The sequence below is a fragment of the Triticum aestivum genome, chromosome 7B (genome assembly GCF_018294505.1).
Source record: "Triticum aestivum cultivar Chinese Spring chromosome 7B, IWGSC CS RefSeq v2.1, whole genome shotgun sequence".
In the NCBI taxonomy this organism is placed as follows: Eukaryota; Viridiplantae; Streptophyta; class Magnoliopsida; order Poales; family Poaceae; genus Triticum; species Triticum aestivum.
This window is the reverse complement of record NC_057813.1, coordinates 133,593,992-133,603,865: the sequence shown is the minus strand read 5'-3', so window position 1 is coordinate 133,603,865 and position 9,874 is coordinate 133,593,992.

The following is a 9,874-nucleotide window of genomic DNA, read 5'->3' as shown; positions in this document are numbered from 1 at the left end:
TGTGGATGATTATTCAAGGTACACTTGGGTTTTTTTCTTCAAGAGGAAGAGTGAGACTCAACAAACCGTCATCGACTTTGCAAATGAAGCTCGACGTCAACATGATGCAAAGATCTTGACAATAAGAAGTGACAATGGCACCGAGTTCAAGAACTACACCTTGGATGTGTTTCTTAGTGATGAGGGGATCAAGCATCAATATGATGCACCATATACCCCTCAACAAAATGGTCTCGCAGAGAGGAAGAACCGGACATTGATGGATGCGGCAAGGACCATGATGGCGGAGTTCAAGTCTCCATACAACTTTGGGCCTGAAGCCATCAACACAGCATGTCATGCATCAAATCGGCTCTATCTCCGCAAAGGCTTGAACAAGACTCCTTATGAAATACTTAACGGTAACAAGCCCAACCTCAAGTACTTCTGGGTGTTCAGGTGTAAGTGTTTCATTCTCAAGAAAGGTGTTTGTTTGTCTAAATTTGAGGCTAGAGCTTATGAGGGCATATTTGTTGGTTATGCTACAAACTCTCATGCTTACCATGTCCTCAACAAGTCACCGGACTCATTGAGGAGACTTGTAACGTGGAGTTTGACGAAAATAATGGCTCCCAAGTGGAGAAAAGTGATACTTGTGATGTAGGTGATGAAATTCCTCCCCAAGCCACAAGAAGAATGGGTGTGGGTCATATCCTACCCATTGAGGAACCCCTTGTGGCCGAAGGAGAAGGACAATGCTCCACTCAAGTGGAGCCATCACCAACCCAAGACCCACACGCTTCCGAAGAACAAAGTGAAGGCCCTCAACCTCATGAATAAGTTCAAGGGCAAGATCAACCTCAAGATGGTGGTGAACCACCAAATGATGCCCAAGGTCAAGTTCTCCCCCTCGAGCAAGTTCAAGATCAAGAGAAAGCTCAAGATGGCGCTCAAGATAATCAAGTTAACCCTCCTCCTTCCACATCCGAGGAGGAATTAGAGCGTCATGCCGTGAAGATTGCTTCCAAGCTCACCACCAAAGGTCATCTCATGGAGAATGTGGTTGGAAGCCTAAGAAAGGGGATAAGCACTCGTAGATAATTAGCAAACTATTGTGAACATCACTAGTTTGTCTCTTGTGTTGAACCCCAAAAGGTCTATGAGGCGCTTGAAGATTTGGATTGGCTCAATGCCATGCATGAAGAACTCAACAACTTCGAGTACAACAAGGTGTGGAGATTGGTGCCAAGGCCATCGGGGAACCAGAATGTCATTGGAACCAAGTGGATATTCAAGAACAAGCAAGATGCTCATGGAACCATCATTCACAACAAGGCAAGATTGGTAGCACAAGGCTACTCCCAAGTCGAGGGTATCGACTACGGTGAAACCTTTGCTCCCGTTGCTCGCCTTGAATCCATTCATTTGTTGATTGCTTATGCTTCCCATCAGAACTTTAAGTCACAACAAATGGATGTGATGAGTGCTTTTCTTAATGGCCCTATTAATGAGTTGGTTTATGTCAAGCAACCCCCCGGGTTCGAGTATCCCTACTTCCCGGATCATGTGTATCAACTCGATAAGGCACTCTATGGCCTTAAGCAAGCCCCACGTGTGTGCTATGACCACCTTACCAAGTTGTTGCAAGATCGTGGATTTGAGGTTGGGCAAATTGATCCCACTCTTTTTACTAAGAAGGTCAAAGGGGAGTTGTTTGTGTGCCAACTATATGTTGATGACATTATCTTTGGTTCCCCTAACAAAGCTTTCAATGAGGAATTTGCCGCTCTCATGACCTCTAACTTCAAGATGTCTTCGATGGGAGAGTTGAAGTTCTTCCTCAGTTTCGATATCAAGCAAAGAAGAGAAGGTACTTTCATCAATCAAGCCAAATACACTCAAGAGATGCTAAAAAGATTCAAGCTAAGTGATGTGTCGGCTTCCACTCCAATGCCCACCAAGTGCCAACTTGACATTGATCCCAATGGTAAAGCGGTGGATCAAAAGGTATATCGCTCCATGATTGGCTCCTTACTTTACCTTTGTGCATCTAGACCGGATATCATGTTGAGTGTGGGAATGTATGCACGGTTTCAAGCTGCACCGAAGGAAAGCCACTTTGTGGCGGTCAAGCGAATCTTGGATCATATCCCAAACTTTGGCTTATGGTACCCAAGAGAAGCAAACTTCAATCTTGAAGGATATACGGATTCCGATTGGGCGGGAGACAAGGTGGATAGGAAGTCCACTTCCGGAGGGTGCCAACTTCTTGGTTTGTCCTTGGTGAGTTGGTCTTCTAAGAAGCAAAGTTGTGTATCTCTCTCGTCCACCAAAGCGGAGTATGTGGTGGCCGGTAGTTGTTGTGCACAACTCTTATGGATGAGGCAAACTTTAAAGGATTACGGTGTCATTTGTGACAAAGTGACTCTTTGGTGTGACAATGAAAGTGCCATCAAGATTTCTCTCAACCCGGTGCAACACTTCAAGACGAAGCATATTGAGTTTCGGTATCACTTCATCCGGGATCACATTAGGCGAGGGGAGATCAAGCTCAAGTAAACACTCATGATAACCTTGCAGATATTTGCACGAAGCCCTTGGATGAATCAAGATTTCGCGAGTTAAGGCATGAGCTAAATATCATTGATTCGAGCAATATGTCTTGAATCCATGCACACCCCACCACATTCAACTTGTTGTCAAGTTTAGGTGTAGGCATGTACATAGGGGGAGTGTTGTTCTCTCAATGAACTCTCCCTCCCCCATTATGCATAAATTGATCGAGTCTTTCCCATTAACCATTTTTGATGGTACTTGTGCTTCAAGGACGAATTTTGATCATGGGTCCAAGGTTAAAATCTTCGCGGCGCCATACCTCTTGACTCAAACATAGGTGGCCTCGGCCACCGCCCTCTCTTGAAGAGGTGTGTTTCCTGTCCTCTTGCTAGTGTTCTCGTTGCTGAGTCTTAGTTTCCTCTTCTTGCCGGTTGATTTCCCTTCATTTTGAGCCAAGCCGTTTGGTGTCTAGTTGTTGAGCCTTGCTGGGCGGTACTACCAGTGGTGGTGCCGGGTACTACCGCTTATGTTGACAAGTGGTACTACCGCCCACCCGCGCGGTACTACCGTTGAGGGGCAGGACCAGGGGGTTATGTCGAGGCAGGGGGATGTTTTGTCTCCCCCATACCCATTCGCTCTGCCCCCTCGTTCCTCTTCGTCTCTCCAGCGTTGTCTCGCCACGGGGGCCGTCCTCTCTGGGCCATCCCTCTCCATTTCCTTCGGTGGAGTCGATCCCCACCTTGTCCTCTTGCCATGGATGCCGGTATTGCCCCCATTCCTCCTCTCTTTTTGTCTAGATTTCAGATCTAGTGTCTTAGGGGCAATAGTGGTTGCATCTCTCGATTTTTGGCTAAATCTAGGCTTGAGTAGGTTGGAGAAGGCAACTAGACTTTTTGGGTTCACGTTTGGTAGGAGTATTTTTGAATTTGGCATTCCGGTAGTGCCGGATTTGACCACGGCAGTAGGGAACCGCTGTTCCCCCGTCTTGAGCGGTACTACCGCTCCCAATGGCGCGGTACTGCCGCTGACGAATCGCGGTACTACCGCTGTTTGCCTAGTTCCATCCTGTTCCTGCCATTTCTCGATCTCGTTTGTTGTGTTTGTTGGTTTATGCTCGTTCTTTCTAGTTGTTTCGTGTGTTCGTGTGTTTGGTTCCAGGTGATGAACATCCGGAGCAGCAAGCCTGCCGTGTCAATCCTGGTCGTGCAACGTCAAAGCACTACCGCACATCTGAGTCAGCAGGTGGTTCCTCTAGTGCTCCACCGCCGCCAGCGGGTGCTTCCTCAAGTGCTCCACCTCCGCCTCTACTCAATAAGAAGTCTGCCATCAAGCCGAAGTCGAGGGGCAAAACTGTGCCTAAAATGTCTACCAAGGAGTTCTGGGCAAGGCGTCGCCGCAACCCCTATGTGGAAGACCAAGAACCCACTTTGGTCAACCGCCCGTTCTGGAACCGTTTTCAGTTTGCCATTTTCTTTGATGTGATCAAGGACAAGAAGAATCTCTATGTTGATGTGCGCTCCATCAACACGGATTTTATGGAAGGACCCTGAGTACGTTGGTGAAGCCTTTCAGATGTGCTCTCAGCTGAACATTCTCAGCATCATGCAGTTCAACAAGGACTTTGATGCAGATTTGGTGGCTCAATTCTATGACATTATCCACCAAGGAACTGATGAGGAAAGGACTCTGACTTGAATGACAAATGGCAAGTTGCTTTCTGTCAAGTGGAAGGCCTTCATGGAGTTACTTGGGGTGGAAGATCACGGGCTTGAGACTCCAGTCGGCTTCCACCCTCACTGCAATGCAACCTCCACTCACAAGCAAGCCCTTTGGCCCTATTGTTCTGTGAAGATTCACCCCGAGACTAAGAAGGAAACCTATGAGCTGCCTGCCTTTCTGGACATCCTTCACCATGTCTTCCGAGAGACTCTCTTCCCTCGTATCGGGAATCTGGATATGGTCCACTCCTATCTCGTGGACATGCTTCTCTTCTGCCAGCATGAGAAGGAAGCAAACACTGGCAAGTCCCTGGACATTTCTCATGTTATGTGGTCTGAACTTCTATCTGCTATCTCTGAGCGCAAGTGCCCGATCTATGGACCATTCATCATGTTACTCATTGAGAAGGCCTGGGAACATGCCTATCCCAGGGTCATGCTGGAAACTGGAGATTTGATTTCTCATGAGATCAAGCGTCTGAGAAAGAAGGACAGTTGGGGCACCCTGGCCCCTAAAACTGGGGGTCCATCTACTGCTGCTGCCATGGAGACCGAGAGCGAGGCTGATGCTGATGATGACATTGACTATGATCCTTCTGGAGCAGAGCCCTCTTGGGCAAAGAAGCTCAAGCTCAAGATGAAGAAACTTTTTTGCATTAAGTCTCATGGTCAGTACATGACTCATGTGGCTGAGAAGAAGGCCAGGGGACGTCACAAGGAGCTCATGCGTCAGTTGGGTGCGACCGTTGCCAGCGGATCTAAGGGCCAGATAACTGAGGAGGAGGAGGAGGAGTGGATTCAGCAGCACTTCCCGTGGACAGATTCAGACGTCGAGCAGTTTCCGACCGATGACGGCGGTGCAGACGATCCCGCTGGGATATAATGTTCGAGATCCTCAGCTTGCTATCACCTGGAGCCGTAGCAACACTCTTTGCCCTTTTTGGTGTCTCGATGCCAAAGGGGGAGAGAATTTAGGGATTTGTGTCTTTGTTGAGTTGCGAGTGTTTCTTTGTGGTGTCGTTGTGTCTTCTCGCCATTTTCTTTGCTTGGTTTTGTGCCAGTGAGACCTAAGTTCCAGACATATGGTGTGAGACATATGCTCCTTATCTTTATCTTATCATTATATATGTCTATCTAGTCCTTTGGTATCTTATGAGTTGCATGCTTATCCTGTTATATACCCTGCTCTCATGTATCCTGCTTAGGTTGTTGGTCTATAAAATATAGGGGGGTATTGATCCTAGTATGTGTGTCGTGCAGTCCAAAGCACTTATCTAGAAAGCACACATCTAGGGGGAGCCCGTATATATTTTAGAGTTGTGGGGTTTGCTTATGTCCTATGTCTTTTCCCGTTTGTGCAAATCCCGTATTGTCATCAATCCACCAAAAAGGGGGAGATTGTAAGGGCATACTTATCCCTAAGGTGTTTTGGTGATTGATGAAAATGCTTTTGTGGACTAATCGTGTGCGTTGAGTTTTTCAGAGATTCATCCTTTGGCACGAGACGATTCCCTCCCCTCGGAGTGTTATTCAAGACGTGCAGCTCTTTCGTTTCTATTTTGGTGGACTAGTTTCGTAGGAGTCACCGTACTATCAAGAGGGGGTCCGCTTTGGTAAGGCTAGGTTGGAATCAACACGTACACATCCTTGTCACACCCTCTGAGCCTTTCCGCTTCAATGGAGAGCTCATTCCCCTTCATTTGTGCTTCGTTTGGTCCCAGTGGTAGTATCGCGGTCCACAGCGGTAGTACCGCCCGAGTGCTCCAAGCGGCAGTACCGCTCCACAGCGGTAGTACCGCTTAAAGCCCGCCGCCGTAGTACCGCTGCGGCTCCGTGCTCCTACCGCCTCGACTCGAGGGCTCTTTTCTCGTGTCGGGTTTTGCGGCACTAGTTGCGGCAGTAGAGGCAGTAGTATCGCTCTTAAGCGGTAGTACCGCCCTTACCACCATGGTAGTACCGCTCTGGGTCCAGGTCCTCCCTTGACTCCTCGCTCCCCTCTTCTACGCGGCAGTACCGCGAGGTTTGACGGTAGTACCGCTAGCCACAGCGATAGTACCGCCCACCCCGGCGGTAGTACCGCTCTCTACGGGGCTACTTTGGGGGGTAACGGTTGGATTGTTCCCCCACTATATAAGGGGGTCTTCTTCCCCAAAGTTGACCTACCTCTTCCCCAAAAAGCTCCATTGTTGCTTCAAGCTCCATTTTCGCCCGATCTCTCTCCCTGGCCAATCAAACATGTTGATTTGCTCGGGATAGATTGAGAAGGCCCCGATCTACACTTCCACCAAGAGAAATTTGATCCCCCCACTAATCCCTAAAGGATCTTGTTACTCTTGGGTGTTTGGGCATCCTAGACGGTTGAGGTCACCGCGGAGCCATAGTCCACTGTGGTGAAGCTTCGTGGTGTCATTGGGAGCCTCCAATTAAGTTGTGGAGATAGCCCCAACCTTGTTGGTAAAGGTTCGGTCGCCGTCTTCAAGGGCACCAATAGTGGAATCACGGCATCTCGCATTGTGTGAGGGCGTGAGAATACGGTGGCCCTAGTGGCTTCTTGAGGAGCATTGTGCCTCTACACCGCTCTAACGCAGACGTACTTCCCCTCAAAAGGAAGGAACTTCGGTAACACATCATCGTCTTCACCGGCTCCACTCTTGGTTATCTCGTGCCTTTACTTGTGCAAGCTTATTTGTGTTGTATCTCTTGCTTGCTTGTGTACTTGTTATTATTGCATCATATAGGTTGCTCACCTAGTTACATATCTAGACAACCTACTTTGATGCAAAGTTTAATTTGGTAAAGAAAAGTTAAAAATTGTTAGTTGCCTATTCACCCCCCCCCTCTAGTCAACTATATCGATCCTTTCAGCCGTTGTTATAGTTTATCGGTCATGGATCTGATAGCCTTTGTGGGCGTTTTCTTTTCTCGCCAACGCATAACTTTGGCCTTATATTACTTTCTTATTAGCTGGCGTAATTTTTTATGTGCGTGAATTGATATTGGCCGTGTGCATACTAAAGGCCTGTTCGGTAGTTGGCCAGCTTCATCAAATTTTCGCTGAAGCTGGGCCGAACGGGTTGGCTTACGGAAGCTAGCTTCCCAGATCCGATGACAATCTACGTACAAGAAACGGGAGCAGCGGCTCTGGCGATCCAAGAAAAAGGGAAGCGGGAGTTAGGCGAAATTACAGGGAGTGCCACCGCGAATTGAGTCGAGAGGCACGTACTGGTTCGCTACGTTCTCTCTCCCATCTTATTATGTCCTCTTGAGGTGACATGGAGAGATTGCTACCTTTCCCTCCGTACTGGGCCAAGCCTAGCCACTCTCTTCATGTGCCCGATCGGGTCTAAGACCACTTTACGTGTTGAGCCAGCTGGGCTCCGGTCCACCCATGCAGGTTGGCTTGCTGGCAAGCACCGGAAGCTTGAGTTAGCGAGCCGAACGGTTTCCATCGACCACGATCCCGTGAAAGAAGCCAGCATCGAGAGATAGAAGCGAGATTTATGGATCCAGTGAAGCTAGAGGACTACCGAACAGGCCCTAACTATGCATATGTCGGATGTGTGCTCGTTGTGTTTTTTATGCTCTATTTTAAGTCAATAAAATCCACCTTATATTAAAAAATGGAGGTCAATGACTCTCTCCGATAGCTTCATTGTGCATGAGAACCAAATCAATAAGAAAAATGCGACATCCTTGCATCTTGTTTTACTCGTTGTGTGTTTGACTATTGTGGGTAAGGCGACCACGTCCAAAGATTCTCCAACATTTATAACGCAGCTGTGATCCTGCAGATATCACTATTGCACCTGATTCTCTTTTTGACTAGTGCTGCCGAGCGGTTGATGCAGACTGCAGATACTGTGGGATATCTGACCAGAGTTCAATAGGAGGTATGGCCTATCAAACCCAACCACTTCATGTGTGAGAACTGTGAAGACCTTTCGGAGGAGCAGGAGTTGCAAAATTGCTACTTTTGACCGGAACTCTGCACTGCATTCAAGTCGAGGGAAACGCAATCACAATTACAAGAATCGGCTAAGCCGAGGAACAGAAACTGCACTCTCAAACTACGAATTTGCAATGGATGTTTTCTTTTCTTTTTTAGTTACTGAAATGAACGTGAACAAACCGGATGTTAAGAAAGACGATGATGGAGTTCTTGATTCTGCAAACCCAACAATTTTGGAAATCAGGCGACCGGTCTCCGGAAGAAATGATGTCAAAGGTACGAAATCCAACGCCGCTGCTCTGCTTGAATACGTGTGTTGCTTCATCCCTGATGCCTCATGAGATATTTCCGTCAGCTGGTCAATGCCGACAGAATTGGCAACTTCTGAGAGTATATTTGCTCGAAACATTTGTAATGCTGCAAACAAACGCCTTCACCAGAGATGGATTGTCAGTGGCGTCTGGGTACCTATCAAAAACTCAACAGAAGCTCCTAGACCGTACTCTGAACTCTGAAGTCTGAATCCAAACAGTATGTTTAGAACGAATTTTCCTAATAGACGCATTTTGCCTCAAATTGTCGGGGCGCCGCGCATGCATCGACTGAGACGGGCAAGCCCATTTAAAAGCAAGACTGAGACGGGGTTTTGATTATTTTTTTCACAATTTTGAATTTTTTTACGTTTCAAAACGTATTTACCTTTTTGAAAAGAAAATCATGTTTGAAATTTCAAAAAAGTTTACATCTGTTACTGCTTGTAGTCCATATAGTACAGGTTCCCATTCTAGACGAAGACACCCAGGTGTGACAGTGGCTAGCGACCTTGTTCACTTGGAGTAGGTACTTGGTTTGATCCCTCTCAGAGACTTTAGTTTTTGGGAATTTTTGCGAATGTTCAAGTTTTTGCTGCTGTCGTTGGTTTTTTCAAGTGTTGCGCTTCACAACAAGCACAATATCCAGCCTGGCGCAGCGACTGGCACATCGCGCGCATTACTACGTGGTCAGAGGATTGAATCCTCAAAGGTAGCTCGGTCAGTTTTTCGCATTTTTCACCTCGCGGACGTCAAATGGGCACACACACCCAGGTGAGCCGCCCATATGCGATACGTTAACTCTTTGACGCAAAGAGTGTCACATGGGAGCTCTCGTTCACAACCACGACCATGCAATTTTGTCTTTTTAGAAACAAAGCCGAGGCCCGACGTTAAATCAATGACGCCCTTTACAGACCCAGACCCAGACCCAGACAACACACACCACAATCGATAGAACTAACAACAAACCGCGAAAGATACAAGGCAACTAAGAAACATGCTAACATGCGATGTTTAGCACAAGCTCATAAGCTTGAGCAACGTAGTCTTTGATCGACGCCGTGCTCGAGTCAAAGAGGAGATGAAGCCATGAAGGTTGCTCGTCCGCTGGAGGAAGCCCGAGTGTCGCCGAATCCTCGTAACCACATCATCGTCACGCTAGCTATCTCCGCCTCCGAAGACGGCACCACCTGCCCTCTCGCCCTAGCTCGTAGAGCGTCGTCCCGTCGGCATGATGAGATGCTCCTGTGAGCACGCAAGGACATGACCAAACGGTAGCCGAGGAAGGACGGCACACACAAGCGCCTCGCCTCGTGAAGCAGCCAGAGGCATCAAGACTCACGCGTCGAAACAGAACA